Here is a 17195-nt window from a genome sequence, read left to right as displayed (position 1 = left end):
TCTTTGTGACAAATGTGCTCTAATTTCTCACCAGTCCCAGGCAAACCATAAATGTCCTGGCACCTTCCACACACATACTTTCCTTCAACTCATCCTTAGGTTGAGGAAATCTCATCTTCTGCCATGTGACAAAGTTGGATCCTATTCTAACCATTAGTCCAATGGAGGGACAGTCATCACAAAGGAGGAGGATGACTCTGGGTGTTCTCTGTGACTGTTGAGCAAGGTAACTATGGAAAGAGAAGCCTCTAAGAGCAGTGGGTTTTGCTAAGCAGGCACTGTCAGTGAAATCATTTGATGATAATGGACTAAACTTCTGAAAATGAAAGCCACCCCAATTAAATGTTTTCCTTTACAAGAATTGCTGTGGCCATGGTGTCCCTCCACAGTAATAGAAACCATAACTAAGACACTTTTCAATATTTCTTCTTTTCATTTTTGTAGTCTTTAGTAGGAATGGTTGCTATGTGCATATTACAACTTCTTCCATTCACAGTCCCATCTTTTAATCTCTCCTTACTCTTTTTAAGCTTAACTTTTGTGGAAGAGTTTTTAATTAAAATTTCTATGCATCCTTACAAACTCTTAAGTGTAGGATACATATGTGTGCCCTATATTCTAAGTTTATTATTTGAGCACTTGTATACAGTTTAATTGCTGTTCATGTTCTCCCTTCCTCGTGTATTGGTCTTTTCATTTTTTTCCCTTGGAAGTCCCTGGTATTCTGTTCTGTAAGGTTGACCTTACATAGTGATTTCTATACAGATTTGTGCTCGAAGCAGCTGAGATTTAATCCACCAGGAAAGAACTTTCAATGTCAATTTTATTTTTTATGCATTCACACCATATGTAATATAAAGCCAGACTCTATGAGGGCAATTTATCATGATATGGAAGCTTTCATTCCACTTTGTAGACATTTTTGTTTGTTTCCATCCACCCAGTAAGCAGGTCAGAAATCTTTCCTTGAAGCATCCCTGAGCTACTCAACAGAGTATACTGTTTCTTTTAGTTCTCTCTTCTCAAGATATAGCCTTTCATAGTAATGGTTCCATTTACAGCTCTCTTCCTTACACAGGTACAAGGTCACTAGCCACTTCCCCCAAAGGGTTTTTGACAGCATAGCCCATTACTGTCAATGCCTACAAGCAATTAAAATTACCCTTAGATAACAGTAGTTCTAGCTATTGTGCTTACCACTCAGGGTTCAAGTTCCTGGTATATTATGGCATCTGGGAATTTTGCTTTCAAGATTTACCATGATTATTAAAATTATTGCAATTCATTCATCTTTTCTATGTCCTTATAGCAGTGTTTGGCAGTAGACCGGTTTGTCATGTTGATGGAACTATTATAGAAATTACTTTGAATAGTGTACAAATGTGGTGGATAAGCTTTTCTGTGTGCTTTTATAGTTATTATCCCTGGAAATGTATTTTCACAGAAGAAAATCCCCTCTGTGGCTCGGTCTCAAGCAAATAAATATACAGGTGTGTGACAATTACCAAAAAATACGAACAAACTTTCTTCCTTTTAAGGAACTCTTAGTCTCCTTAGTATAGGTCCTGTTTGAGCATACGTGTCTGTAATGGACAAATGGAAGCATACTTACGATTGTTTGGTTGAGATTTCAAAATTTAGATAATATATTTTATATTTCTAGCCCTCATTTAGTTACAAGTATGCCTGATAATTTCTGAGGTTGTCTATTTCCATTACAAAACTATGGGTATTTTTTGGCCACTAATTTCTAGCAGTGTTTTGACTTACAGAAAATTCGCTGCATCCAAATAGGAGTCATTTCAACAAAAACTTCCTGCTTAGGATTTTTACTGAATTTTGCATGCTAGAATTTTGATGCTAGATTTTATGTTTTATTGCACTTATTTACCTTTAGAAAATAGCTGTACCAAATAGGAGATAGACATTTCCCTTCCCATTATATATTTTTTTGTTTTTTAGTCTCATTTTTTTCCTAAAACTGATTCTGGTGATGAGTAGTTTAAACCATATTTTAACATCAGTGTAGAGTAGCCTGCATATGGAATTTTTCTCTTATTATGGTTCTTTGTATTTTACACTAAATTGGATCATAAGAAAACAATACAATGTATATTAAAAGTTTATTCACAAAACAATCAAGATTTAAACAAAGAACAATTAATGAAGTTTTATGAAGTACTAAGAAAGTTAAGAGAAGTTTAATGCTGGATAAAAATCTGGAGAATTCCCATATAGCAACAAAAATAAGTTATTTACTTATATTCACTGATACATTTTGAATTTTCATTGCTTTCTTAAAAAAGCTATTTCATTTTTTTAGATTATAATACATCAATCACCTGAGCCCTGATGCCCTGGCTCTTATAATCTTTCTCCCACCTCTTCCTCAATGTTCCCTGAGCCTTCTGTGTGGAAGTATTTTGTAGATATATCGATTGGGACAGGATTCAACAACACTGCATTTTTTGTTTGTTTATTTTTCAAGACAGGGTTTCTCTGTGTAGCTTTGGAGCCTATCCTGGCACTTGCTCTGAAGACCAGGCTGACCTTGAACTCACAGAGATCCGCCTGCCTCTGCCTCCCGTGTGCTGGGATTAAAGGTGTGCACCACCAACGCCCAGCTTTTAAAACGAGTAGCCCAGGCTGGCCTCGAATTTGTGATCCTCCTGCCTCTGCCTCCTTCACCAAATCCCACTGGTGTGCGCTACCATAATCAGCCAACTCTTCATTTTAATTGGTTATGGTTTTGTGTAATGATCTCTGTTGGAGAAGGACTTCTTTATGTATATGTATATGTATATGTATATGCATATGCATATGTATATGTATATAAGACTCTTCTACAGTGGTGTGTTTCCATTTGACTTTTCCAAAAGTTTTCAGTGTTAGTTACTCCTTCCCATAACTCCTCATCTATGCTGCCCTCCCATCCCCACCTAACATAACCCTTCTTGCTCCACTGTTTCCCATTATCCCTTCACTCTATTTACACCCTTTCCCCCTCCAACAAGCCTCCTGCCTTACTGTTTTCCTGATGTCTATAGGTACTACTTTTTAAATACATATATTTAAAGTTAAAAGCTAACATTCACATATGCATCAGAACCTGTGGCATTGTCTTTCTTGTTCTTGGTTAATTCACTCAGAATGACTATTTTTAGCTTCATCATTGACCTGTGTATTTTTAAATATTTTTTAAATTAAAAAGACATGTGCATTTTATAACTTCATTTTTCTTAACAAGTGAATAATATTCCATTATGTAAATGTGTCACATGCTCCTTATTCATTCATTAATTGATGGGCACTTAAGCTATTTTCATTTTCTGGCTTTTAGGAATACTGAAGCAATGAATATAGATAAGCAAATATTTATTTAGTAGAATATAGGGTCTTTGGTACTGCGGTAGAATAATTTCCAGCTTTTGGAGAAACCTTCACACTAACTTCCTTTCTAGTTGCACCTATGTTATCTCAAACACTGGTGAATAGGTATTCCTCTTTGCCTGCACTCATGCCAGTATTTGTTTTCATTTGTTTTTTATATTAGATATTCTGACTACAATAGTATGAAATCTCAAAGTGGTTAGATGTATATCTGGTAAAGATATGGTTCTCATTCTGTATTCTGCCTCTTCACTTGAATGATGGTGTGTCCTTTGTTTAATGTCTGTGGTACTGGACTTTTCTTCAGAAAGTCCCTATCTGTACCTATGTAAGTTGAAGTATATCCCCTAATTTGTCCTCTAACGAAATCGGGGATTCAGATGTTGTGTTGAGATTCTTGATCCATTCGGAGTTGAGTTTCCTGCAGGGCAAAAGATTATTTGATTTTATTCTTCTGCATGTAGTTGTCCAGTTTGAGCAGCATCATTTGTTGAAGATGCTGTCTTTTCTTCCATGTATATTTTGTCTTCTTTGTCAAAAACTCAAGTAGCTATAAGGCACATGGGGTTATATCTACATCTTCAAGTCTATTCAATTGACCACAGTGTCTTGTTTTTTTTCCTGTTAATGCCATGTTGTTTTCATTACTATAGGTCTATACTATAACTTGAAATCAGGGATGGTGATGACTCTTTCAGTGTTTTTATAGTTCAGGATTGATTTTGGCTGCCTAGTTTGTGTGTGTGTGTGTGTGTGTGTGTGTGTGTGTGTGTGTGTGTGTGTGTTTGCGTGCTTCCATATGAATTTTTAAGTTAACTTTCTACTTTCTGTGAAGAAATTTATTCAAATTTGATTGGGGTTGCAATTAATTTGTGTATTGTTTTTGGTAGGGTGGCAATTTTCACAATATTGATCCTACCAATATATTAACATGGAGATCTTTCTATATTATGGTTTCTTCTTCAATTTCTTTTATAAGTGTCTTAAAGTTGTTACTTGTACAGGTCTTTCACTTTCTTGGTTATATTTATTTTAAGATAATTAGGTTTGTTTTGAGGGGTATTGTGAGTGGGATTATTTCTGTCATCTCCTTCTTAGTATATTTATTATTGGTATATAGGAAGGCCACTTATATTTTTCTATTAATTTTGTATCTTTGAATAATGCATTTATCAGCCATTCATGTTTCCTCTTTAGAGAATCTCTGTTTAGATCTGTACCCTATTTTGAATTGGGTTGCTGTCTTGATATCCATTCTTTGAGTTATTTATGTATTTTAGAAATTAACCTTCTATCAGATATGTAGTTAATAAAAATATTTTCCTATTCTGTGGCTTTCTACTTTGCCTGAATGATGGTGTCCCTTATACTGAAGCTTTTCAGTTTCACGAGGTCCTATTTATTAATTGTTGTGCTATCAGTGTTCTTTTCAGAAAGTCTATCAGATTCAATGTATCTGTTCTTATGTTAAAGTATTTGATCCATTTAGAGTTGGGTTTTGTGCAGGGTGATAAGTATGGATGTATTTGCATACTTCTACATGAAGCCATTCTGTTTGACTATCATCACCATTTGTTGAACATTTGCTGTCTATAAGTGTGTGGATATTTGTCTGAGTTTTAAATTCAATTTCATTGAACATGTTTGTTTTACACCAGAACCATGCTGTTTTTATTATTATAGTTCTGTAGTATAGCTTGAAGTCGGGGATGGTGATACCTCTAAAAGTTCTTTTATTGTATAGGTTTGTTTTAGCTATCGTGCATATGTGTGTGTTTCCATATAAAGCTGAAATTTGTCCTTTTAAGTTCTGTGAATAATTGTGTTTGAATTTTGATTGGCATTGCATTGAATCTGTATATTATGCCAATGCTAGGCTGCTTTTATTACTATAGGTCAACAGTAGAGCCTGAAGTCAGGGATAGTTATGCCTCTGGAAGTTCCTTTATTTGTACAGGATTGTTTTGTCTGTCCTGGGATTTTTTTCCATATGAAGTTGAGTATTGTTCATTCAAGGACTGTGAATAATTGTGTTGGGATTTTTGATGGGGATTGCATTGAACCTGTAGTTTGCTTTTGGTAAGATTGCCATTTTTACCATGTTTATCTTACCTATCCAAGAGCATGGGAGATCTTCCCATTTTCTGATATCTTCTTCAATTTCTTACTTCAAAGTCTTAATTTTCTTGTCATACAAATCTTTCACTTGTTTGGTTAGAGTTACCCCAAGATATTTTATGTTATTTGTGGCTATTGTAAAGCATGATGTTTCTCTGATTTCTTTTTTGTCCTGTTTAATATTTGGAAATAGGAGGGCTACTGATATTTTTGAGTTAATCTTGTATCGTGACATTTTACTGAAGTTGTTTATCAGCTATAGGAATTCTGTAGTAGAAATTTTGCGGTCACTTTTGCATACTATCAAATCATCTGCAAATAGCGAAAGTTTGACTTCTTCCTTTCCAATTTGCATTCCGTTGATCTCCTTTTGTTGTCTTATTGGTCTATCTAGAATTTTCAGTACTACATTGAATAGATACGGAGAGAGTTTCTGATTTTAGTAGAATAGCTTTGAGTTTCTGTTTAATTTGATGTTGGTTGTTGGCCTGCTGTATATTGACTTTATTATGTTTAGGTATGTTCCTTGTACCCTGTTCTCTCCAAGACCTTTATCATGAAGGTGTTTTGGATTGTGTTGAAGGCTGTTTCACCATCTAATGAAATGTTCATGAGTTTTTTTTCTTTCAGTTTATTTATGTGGTAGATTACATTGACAGATTTTCATATATTGACCCATCCATGCATCTCTGGGATGAAGCCTACTTGATCATGGTGGATGATTTTTTTATGTGTTCTTGTATTTTGGTATAGTTTTCCATACTGACACCTTTGTACGGAATACAGGACTATCCTAGGAAAGGCAACTTTGCAATCCAAATGGTGGGTGTGTTCCAATTATATGATTTTTGGGAAGATAGAGGAGGTGATAAAGCTATACTTTGAGGGATATGCAACATGTCACATTTAAAATAGATATTTAAAAAGGGTTCTCTGTATAATAGAACTAGTAAAAAAATCAGCATATATTTGAGAAGAGACTTAGGCTTGTCATGGGAATAAGAAAAGAGTGTTTTGAGGCCACCAAAGAAAGCTTGATATGAATTGTAATTTGTCTCCCTTTCCCCAGGTTCCTTTTATATAATGGCAAATATGCATAACAAGAATGTCACCATTGTAGATATCTATAGAACATTCCACCAAAATACAAAACAAGTTACCTTCTTCTCAGCGCCACATGGAAACGTCTCTAAAATCGACCACATACATGGCAACATAGCAAACCTCAACAGTTACAAAAAAATTGAAACAACCCCCTGTGTCTTATCGGACCACCATGCTTTAAAATTAGAATTCAACAACAACACTAACTACAGAAAACCTACAAACTCATGGAAATTAAGTAATACCCAATTTCACAATTCATGGGTCCAAGAAGAAATAAAAAAAGAAATTAAGGATTTCCTAGAATTCAATGAGAATGCAGATACAACATATCCAAACCTATGGGATACTCTGAAAGCAGTGCTAAAAGGAAAGTTCATAGCGCTAAATGCCCACATGAAGAAACAGGAGAATAATCACACTGGAGAATTAACAGCACAACTGAAAGCTTTAGAAAACAAAGAAGCCAATGCACTCCGGAGGAGCAGATGCCAGGAAATAATCAAATTGAGGGCTGAAATCAATAAAATGGAAACTAGGAGAACAATAAAAAGAATCAATATAACAAAAAGTTGGTTCTTCGAGAAAATCAACAAGATAGACAAACCTTTATCCAAACTTACCAAACAACAAAGAGTGAAATGTCCAGAGATCTATAACGATGACCCCAACTAACAATCTAAGCAGTAGTGGAGAGGCTACCTTAAATGCCCTTCTCCAATAATGAGATTGATGATTACCTTATATGCCACCCAAGAGCCTTCATCCAGTAGTTGCTGTCAGCAGGAGCAGACACCCACAGCCAAATACTGAACTGAACTCCTGGAATCCAGTTGCAGAGAGGGAGGAGTGATGAGAAAAGGGGTCAAGACCAGGCTGTTGAAACCCACAGAAACAGCTGACCTGAACAAGGGGTTGCTCATGGACCCCAGACTGATAGCTGGGAAACCAGCATAGGACTGATCCAGACCCCCTGAACGTGAGTGTCAGTTAGGAGGCCTGGGGAACCTATGGGGACTCTGGTAGTAGATCAGTATTTCTCCCTAGCATGCAAATGGACTTTAGGTGCCCATTCGACATAGAGGGATACTCTCTCAGTCTAGACACATGAGGGAGGGCCTAGGCCCTGCTCCAAATGATATGACCGACTTTAAAATCCCCATAAACTAAGTGGATGGGATAGAGGATTAGTGGGGGGGGCAGGGGAGGAGGGGAGGGAGAAGTAATCAGAATCAATATGTAAAACAAGTTCATTTCTAATTTAATTAAAAAAATAGAAAAGAAGAATTTCACTGTTGTAACTATTTTAAATTCTACAATCCAGGGACATTTATTCTAATGACAAAATTATACAGCAATCACCACTGTCCTGTCCCAGAACTTCTTCTACCTCAAAGAAAAGCCCAAAACAGGTAATTTTATTTTAAAACTTAGATTAGAGAACAATTCACCCTGGGATTAAAAACATTTAAGTAAAGAAAAGATAGCTCCCTACTGAAAAAAATCTAGGTTACCTTCAAATTTCCCATCTATTTCTCTTCTCTGAACCTATCCCTTTAAATGTAGCCAACCTTTCAAAAGCAGCTGTTAGAAATGCTATTATTCACAGCCTGTTCATAAGTATAGACTGACAGTTGCTTGCAACTTATTAGATCAGTTTGTTTAAACACCACTCGATGTAAAAGAGGAGAATCCCATTCAGAACATAACATAAGACTCCATTGAATTAATGTACTTTGGTCATTAAAACTCATATACTTAAGAACCCTGAACAAAGCCTAGGTGTGTGGAAATGGAAAGATATTTGTGTGGTTATTTATTTAAAGGAGAAAAAAGAAGTTGGTGATAAAATGTGTAATATTTTACTGGAGTGGAGAGGTGGGTGAGGAAGGAAGGAGGGAGAAACAAAAGTAAGGATTTTTGAAAAATCCTTGAAGAGATATCTTATTTTATGTTTACTTAAATGTGTGTAAGTGGTGTGTGTGTGTGTGTGTGTGTGTGTGTGTGTGTGTGTGTGTGTGTGTGTGTATAAATGTGCATGCCATGCACACATATGTTTAAGTGTAGTTATGCCATATGGGGTGATAAAGGTCCCCCTAAGAACCATAAACACAAAGTCTGCTATGGGAATCCATCCATTGAATTGTCAATGAAGGGGTCCAAGGCACTCCCCATCATCCTTGGTTATCTCCTAGAACTTGAAGATAAGACCCAATCCTGAAGATATCACATACTTCAGACACAAGACTTGGAGCAATCAAGATGGAACTGACCTGAAAGCCTCCATACTGAGGACTACCTCTTATAGTATTAGAAGGTGCAATGCAGGCTTCTAAGGAAAAAAGCAATTAGTACTCCTAGCCAGGTGTAAGACATATGAAACACAGCAATGACTGGTGGTCAAGCAAGATATTGCTGATGTGCAATAGTGTCACTTTTAATCTTGGGGGTAGCCAATCACTGTATAATTGGATCTAAGCCCTGTTCAATAGAAAGGTATTTATGATCATTACTGAAAACCTTGCCAACTACTAGTGGGTGAAGTGTCCCATTTTCCTAAACTATCTAATTCCTAACTGCATTCTAAATGTTCATTGTAATATCTACACATAAGTGTAGTTCTTACCCCTCATTAAAGAAGATTCTTTTTTCTAGGAGATAGTAACTTTTACAGAGATTCACAACTTTTCAAAATATAGAGAACAAGTGACTTAGGGGTGTGTGTGACCCCAATGGATACAGCTATAAAGCGACCCTTTCAGCTATGGCTGGGGGAAACTCACAGGAAATGGGCAGGAATACTGCAGGATTCAGAGGACCATGAAGTCTGCTGTGAGACTGCTCGACATGACAGGGATGCTGCACCCATGGAATCTTAACAGTATGCTTGCTTTAATAAGACCTTCATAATTAGGTGAAAAGCTATAGGCAATCAATGGCTTCTGAGAGAGAATCAGTTTTCCTTGGGAACAAATTCCTTGATAGGTTACCCAATCCCAAATATTCAGTCTTAAACACATGTACATACGACACCGAATGGACTCAGGAGGTTGTGTGCATATCTATACATACAGCTAGTAATTGTAATGAAAAATAGGAGATTAGCAATACGAGATGGAGTAGGGAGGAGTACAGAGGGGCAATTGGAGAGATGAAGAGGAGTGGCGGAAATAAGATAGATACAGTATTCACATAAGAAATTCTCAAAAGAAGTATTAACCTAGAATTTAGTGCCTCCTGACCCAAAAGAAAAGATATCATGGAAGCATCTAAAGTGTCAAGAAATGTTGCATGTTAGGGTACAGAAGGAACAAAAGAGAACAATAGAACAGGAAGTGAATGGTGTGTTACAGTTTAGTCAGAAAAGGCTTAGTGTAATGGAGGCTACAAGACCTTTCAATGGAAGTTTTCTTCAGTGGTGCAGAGCAATCTTGACTTCAACAGAAAGAGAAAAAGGAACTGATAATTGATTTTCTTTCCCAAAAGGCAATTCTCCTTTCATAGTCACTGTGCAGGGCATTGTCTGCAGAAACCTACCAGATGGTCTGAGTGAGGAGGGAGAATAAAGCATGATGATACACGGGAATGCAAATCAGTCATCTTTATTGCAGACTTGCTTGGGATTTGATTGGAATGGCAAGCAGCAAGGGGTCTTTTAGTATGCACTTGCTATTGTTCTTTTGGGAACCAATTTATTTTGCTATTTTACCTCAGACCTCAAAATTATACATAGAACCAAAGGCTCTCAGCAGAATTTTCTTAGCTTGTTTGTCCCCAGAATGAGGTCAGATTCTATCTCTGGGTCAAGTTATAATTCATTAGAAAAAGAATACCAAAGGCTTTGAAACAAGTGGACCAGATGTTTAAAGAGAATATCACTCCAGTCTATACAAACTGTTTGAGAAGTTGCAGCAGCAGGCAGAAACTAGAACAATTTTACTATAATGTGGCTTTCCACCATTTTTTTCAGATAAAGTAATCCAAAATATTCTCCTCCATGATGGCAATGACAAGTATATTATACTTTCTCAGAACAGATCATGTAATGTGACTAAGGCAATCTTCAGTCTTAGAGGATATGCGTGTTCTAACCTTTCTTTGTAATTGAATTGCTTAGAATTTGTAATTCATTTTCAAAGCAAGGGCACAAATCAATCTTTAAGGCTAGAAAACAATGCTAAATTTAGACTGGGGTTTTGGTTTGGGGTTATGAAGCGAAAGAGTGGGGGAAATAAAGAATTTTCGTTCTCTATACACAGTAAGATAAAATTTTTAATTTTTCAGAATTTCATGTATGATATTATATTTAGATTATTTCACATTTCTTTCTCTTCCCTTCAATTTCTCTCATATCATCCATCAAATACCTCTTAAATTCAGGACCTCTTATTCTCTACACCACACACACACACACACACACACACACACACACACACACACACACACACACACACACAATGCACAACTGGCTGAGTCTCTTTAGTGTTACTCATATGCATGTGTATTTAGGGCTGATGATTTGGAAGTAGATAACCTAACAGGGAGCACATCCCTAGAAAAGACTGATGCCCTTCTTTCAACAGCCATTAATTATCAGTACCTATTTATTCAGGTTTAGAGCACTGTGAAATGTCCCACATCCACTTTGGAAAGTCAACTGGTGCTGTCATTGCACAGATCTTGTTTAGGTAACCATAGTATTGTGATTTCATGGATTCACTTGTCTAGAAGACACTATCTCACAGCACACATCCTGGTCCCTGGCTTTTACAATCCTTTGTTTCCTTCTTTTGTATTGTTCCCTGAGCTTTAGTTGTAGGGGATGTGTTGTAGATCTGTCAGCTGAGGATGGGCAGCCCACAGTCAGTTGTTCGCTGCATTTTGAGTAGTTGGGAATTCTGTAATATCCTCCATCTAATGCAAAGAGAAGCATCTTTGATGAAGGATAAGAGCTTATTCCTGAACATAAGGACACGCTTTTAGAATGTGGTTTTATATTATGCTAGTTTAGGAAAGTAACAGGTTTTCTTCTCAGGTCCATGGTTTCACCAGCCATGATTAGCAGGCCATGTTTATAGGGCAGGAAAAGCAGGCCTTTATTTGGGGATCTATACTAAAACTTTTCTCAAGGCTACAAAAATTGTCATGCCCTTAGAATCTCTAATATTCCCCCTACCCACCACTATGACATTCTAAGCAGGTGTTACCAATTTCTTAAAGTGCTGGAGGATCCAAATAGATTTGTTCCATTTTTCCTCCACTATAACTGTCACACTTTCCTCTTAGAGAAATCATTTTACAACCTAAGGTTAAACAGAAAGCAATGTGCTTTAAGAATCTTTCATGAACACTTACTAGTCTTCCCTAACTGATGTGGGATAATGATCTTATACACTGTAAAAATTTGTCACTAGTATTGGTTTAGTAAAACATAGGAAATATAGGTGGGGCTACCAGACTAGGAGAATTCTGGGAAGAGGAAGGCAGAGAGTGAGTCACAACCAGATGCACAGGAAGCAAGATGAGAATGCCTTACTGAGAAAAGGTACCAAGTCACATGGCTAAACATAGACAAGAATTATGGGTTAATTTAAGTTGTAAGAGCTTTTTAGAAATAAACCTGAGCAATAAGCCAAACAGTTTATAATTTATATAAGACTCTTCATGTTTATTTGGGACTAAAGGACTGAGAGACTGGGCAGGATAGAAACTTCTGTCTACACCTAACTGTTGGCATAGATAGCTAAATTATTTAAGCATAATTCTTATTAATACAAAAATACCACCAATCAATGGGTTTCATCTCGTTAACACATAAGAACATATTTAAGTTAATTATGAAAAAATGGAACTGACGATGAATAGTCTAGTTATTCATAAATGTTTTTCATCCTAAGATGATCCTTGTTTTAGTTTCTTTAGTTCTTCATGATATATATCTGCATATATATATATATATATATATATATATATATACTATGAAGCATAACATATAGATGATGAATGAGGTAAAGTAATGAAGTGTGAATTTGTTTCTCTGAGATGTACCAATCAGGCAATACACAAGTGATTGAGGCACATAAGCTAGAAAATCAAATTGTAAAGACAATACTCTCTTCAAGGACCATGAGCTCCTTTATCCTTAAGCATAGCTAGCTTGGGAAAGAATCCCAGGGCATCTTCCAAACTGGCTATACTTTGAGGACTAACCTATGTATCACACAGTAGGTATTTTCCCTTTCTTCTCTCCTACTTCTCTCTCCCCCATTTTATACATATGGCTATGCAGTGCTTGCAGAGGTCAGAAGAGTGTCAGATGCCCTGCTACTGGAATTACAGACAGTTGTAAGCTGCGATGTGGGTGCTGAGAATTGATCCCAGGTCTTCTGGGAGAAAAGACCATGCTATTAACCACTGAACCATCTCTCCAGCCCCCGTTTCTCTTTTTCAATCACAGTTTTAAATTTCATACAAACTCTGGATTTTTGGAGATGTTAGTAGTAGGAATTCTGCTAAAAATGAACAAAAAGTATTGTGTGTTAATTATGTGACACTATTGCAATACTATTGTTAATAATTTTAATATTAGTAATAACCATATTTATATTATATTCTTTCTTCTCAGTGTTTGTGATTAAATCCAGGGCATCATGCATGCCAGACATGTCCTCTATGATTGATATTCCCCTTCAGACATACACACAATATCTAATTTAATTCTTGGATACCAGGAGATAAGCATTTTATTACCTCCAGCTTAAGGAACTTATGTCTTCCCTAAAGTTATATAGTTAGAATAAAAGAAGACAGGTTGAAACCAAGTTCTGCCAGCACAAATCTATTCTCTAAATTCACCATCTTCAAAATGGACATATGCATTCTTTGAAATGCACAAGATAATTTACTTGGATCCTAGGAACTTAAAGAAAAAATATATTTATTTAACTAAAAATACCCCCTTCCAAGATTTATAAAAGTTTAGTATTAAATTGACACAGGTACCCTTACTAGATTCAAAATATGTATTGTCTATACTGTATGTGGTATGTACAGTGTTGTACTGTATATACTTTATGTGATATGTATAGTATGTGCTGTATATAGTATATGTGGTATGCATAGTATGTACTATATGTGGTACAGGATTTATGCTATGAAGATGTGGCTTTTGACCTACTCCCACATTTACAATTTCTTATATTTTTGGTTGTAAGTTTAGCCTTTAAATGGCTGAGCCATCTCTCCAGCCCTACAATTTCTTTGTTTTCACTTGTGTTCATTTTTTTTTTTTGGTTTACATTAAGGAGTTTAGAACAGACAAGTTGTGTTTTAAAGAAAACTTCTTATACATAATACTAAATTCAGGCATGAATATGAAAAGGTGGGGCTGAACATGTTTTTCATCAGACAGCAACAATTTTAAAAAGGACAAACTAATGTACTGGTTGCTTCAGTAGGTGTATGGAGGCTCAACATTTTTCACTGATCAATCTCTAACCTACTGAAAATTATTAAACTGATCAATTTCTCCTTCAATTCCTTCTACAGTCACAATGTCCAGGCTTTTAAAATGGTGTTCAGCCTTTATAAAGCCTTAAATGTAATCCTATGCTAATCAATGTTGGAACTGTAATTTCATTATCTTATTATCTTAAGCAATGGCTTTTGCTGTATTAGTTACCATATGGGTAAACTTTTTAGAAATCATTAATTTTATTTTGGTCTCAACTATTTTTTAGAGATTAATATTCTGGCTTTCCAACCCACTGACTCACTATGTTCAGGTTATTTCCTTCATTGAATTAAGATAATTGTACATTAACAGTTATACTAACACAGACCATGTGTTTGAAAACACATTCTCCACTTGACAAGTAGCCTCATCTGAGCCAATCTCAAGAGCATTTCTACAGCCTCCCACCTGGTGGCAACTTCTTGCATTGCAGCAATCATGCTTGTCCCAGATTGGATGTATAATAAATGCTCAACAGCTGCAGAAGGGCATTTGCACCACTGAGAGTAGATGGACCAATCAAAGCAGGATATATGAAGCAAGGAAGTGCATACTTGGGAAGAACTGATATCTCATGAGACCAGAGATAGGCTTCAGGAAGATGTATTGCCAAGAAAAAGCAATAGTCTGAGAAGAAACAGGCAGAAGGCAATAGTCAGTTCAGGATAAAACTTGTTTCTAAGGGCAAAATTACAAAAAGAATAGGCAATTATGATACAAAAAATCAAACAAAACATATGTAATCAATAAAATGGTGATGTGTGTTAATGTTAGTTCAACCATATATTTATACTGTCTGGGAATGGGTGGTTATAGTTCTGTGGGAGAAATAATTTGACAGTGGAAAAACTTAGTGCAAGAGTTTCAACATCTAAATAAAGAATGAAATTTATTTGTCATTGAAAAAATCGAGCAAAACAATAATATACCTCACTTTCAAGTACGGCCGACAAAATGAGATCATGATGTCGTCCACCAATCACAGAAGTATGAATGAAAGCATGGTGCACTTTAACAACTTGAGCTGATTTCACGATTACCTGTCAAATTATGGACAGATATTAGGGACTTAAGTATATACCTAAAATCATGTGTTTCTTATGTCCCAGAGAAAGCAGTAGATTGCTGTTAAGTGACTTCTCCCTGGTGCTTAGGAAAAATGCTTAGAAAATTATGGTAAGGACTTCCTGAGTTTCTTGCTAGCTGCACTATGGAGAGATGGCAATCTGTGCAATTCTTTTGGTATCTATTTCTAAAATTAACTTGTCACTGGTTATGATAATTGGAAATGATTGTTATTATCTTTTTAAAGCACATGACTATGTAAGATGAGATATTATTAAATCTGTCAATGAGATTGTATACACTGGTTTATATCTGTGTGCTAGTTCTTGAGGTGTGTGTGTGTGTGTGTGTGTGTGTGTGTGTGTGTGTGTGTGTGTTGTGTTGTGTACACAGATAGCCTTGTGAATGTTGATATGAATGTTTATTTGTCAATGTATATTTACATGGCTCTGAAATATATACATGGCTCTATGTTTAATAAGTCTAATCACAATTAACCTGAAGGACATTTTGGCAGGCTAGCAAGTCAGCAATGAGATGATGGGGCTCAAAAGCAAAATTCTGTCTTCCTTAGGTGAGTGCAAATCTTTATCTATTTGAGGTTGTTAGTATGATTGGACTAAATTCACATATATTGTGGGAAACAATCTATTATATTCAGTCTCCTGCTTTAAATGTTAATCTCATAGCAATGGCTAGACTAGTGTTTTATCAAATATGTGATTGCCATGACCTAGTCAACTTGAAACATAAATTTAAGCATCACTTGGTTATTAGTATACTAATACTTTTCAGTGAAGTATATCACTTACTCTGTTGGGCATGACACTAGATCACTAGAAAAGGGGAAGGTGAAAGATTGAACTATCAGCTGTTGGGACAATAAAACTGATGGACTTTGAAGTTGATTCTGAATGTGACCATTTTTCATGATCAGCTTTTGCCTGGGTTATAACAACAGCTTTCTAACTTTTGGATGTTTTGTGACTGTTGTTTTGGAGATTATAATACAACCATATCATCTCTTCCTGCCTTTCTCTCCCTACAAGCCCACCCGTACACCCCTCCTTGCTTTCCTTTAAATTCTTTGCCTCTTTTTTATTAATTGTTATTGCACACACATATGTTTGTAAATATGCATTCATAAATATATCCTTCTTAGTCCATATTGTATGCTTCTTGTTTTTATGCTTTGGTTTTAGTTTTGTTTTTTAATACAGGCTCTGTCTATATAGCCCTGGCTCTCCTAGCTCTCACTATGTAGACCAGTCTGACTTCAAACTCATAGAGATTTGCCTGCCTCATCCTAGTGAGCTAGTGAGTGCTGAGACTAAAGTTGTGTGCCACCATGCCCAGCACTTATACGTGTTTGCAGTGTTGACCATTTGACACCAGTAAACCAACTGGTGTCTTTGTCACTGAGGAAGACCACCTCTCCTGCTCCAAGCTCTTCTAACCCTGAAGATCTTTGTGTAGGGTTCAGGCCTTTTGGGCTTTCTCCATCCACTTTGTCATGTTCTTGTTCAGTTCTTGCTTTAAAGCTTTTTCCTTCTCTGCCACTCCCTATGTCATAGCATATTATGGACTGGTTATATCCACTCTGTTAAAATATAGGCGGTGTTATATCATGCCCCTGCTGAAGAACCCGCTTAGGGCAGCTTCCCCTACAATGGGCAGCTTCCCCTACAATTCCCCTTTTAGTCTAAAAGAGGATTAAAGCTTAACAGTATGTAGTATCCAAAATTAACAATCATAAAGGCAAAATATAAGAAGATACAACAATTTGCTTATGTCACATCCTAAATATCTATTTTAACTAAACCCTAAAGTCATCTGAAGCCTGATCCAAGCCTGAACACCTCCTTCCAATCCCAACCATAAACAATAGAAAGCTATCCCTAACTAAGTATATACACTATCCTAAGTGACAGCAATGGGGGAAAGGGGACGTAGCATTCTCCAAGTTACTTCCTGCTGAAATGGAATGACATCCTTGTGGGGTCCT

This window comes from Cricetulus griseus, chromosome X (assembly GCF_003668045.3).
Source record: "Cricetulus griseus strain 17A/GY chromosome X, alternate assembly CriGri-PICRH-1.0, whole genome shotgun sequence".
Lineage (NCBI taxonomy): Eukaryota > Metazoa > Chordata > Mammalia > Rodentia > Cricetidae > Cricetulus > Cricetulus griseus.
Note: the sequence above shows the minus strand (reverse complement) of the source record.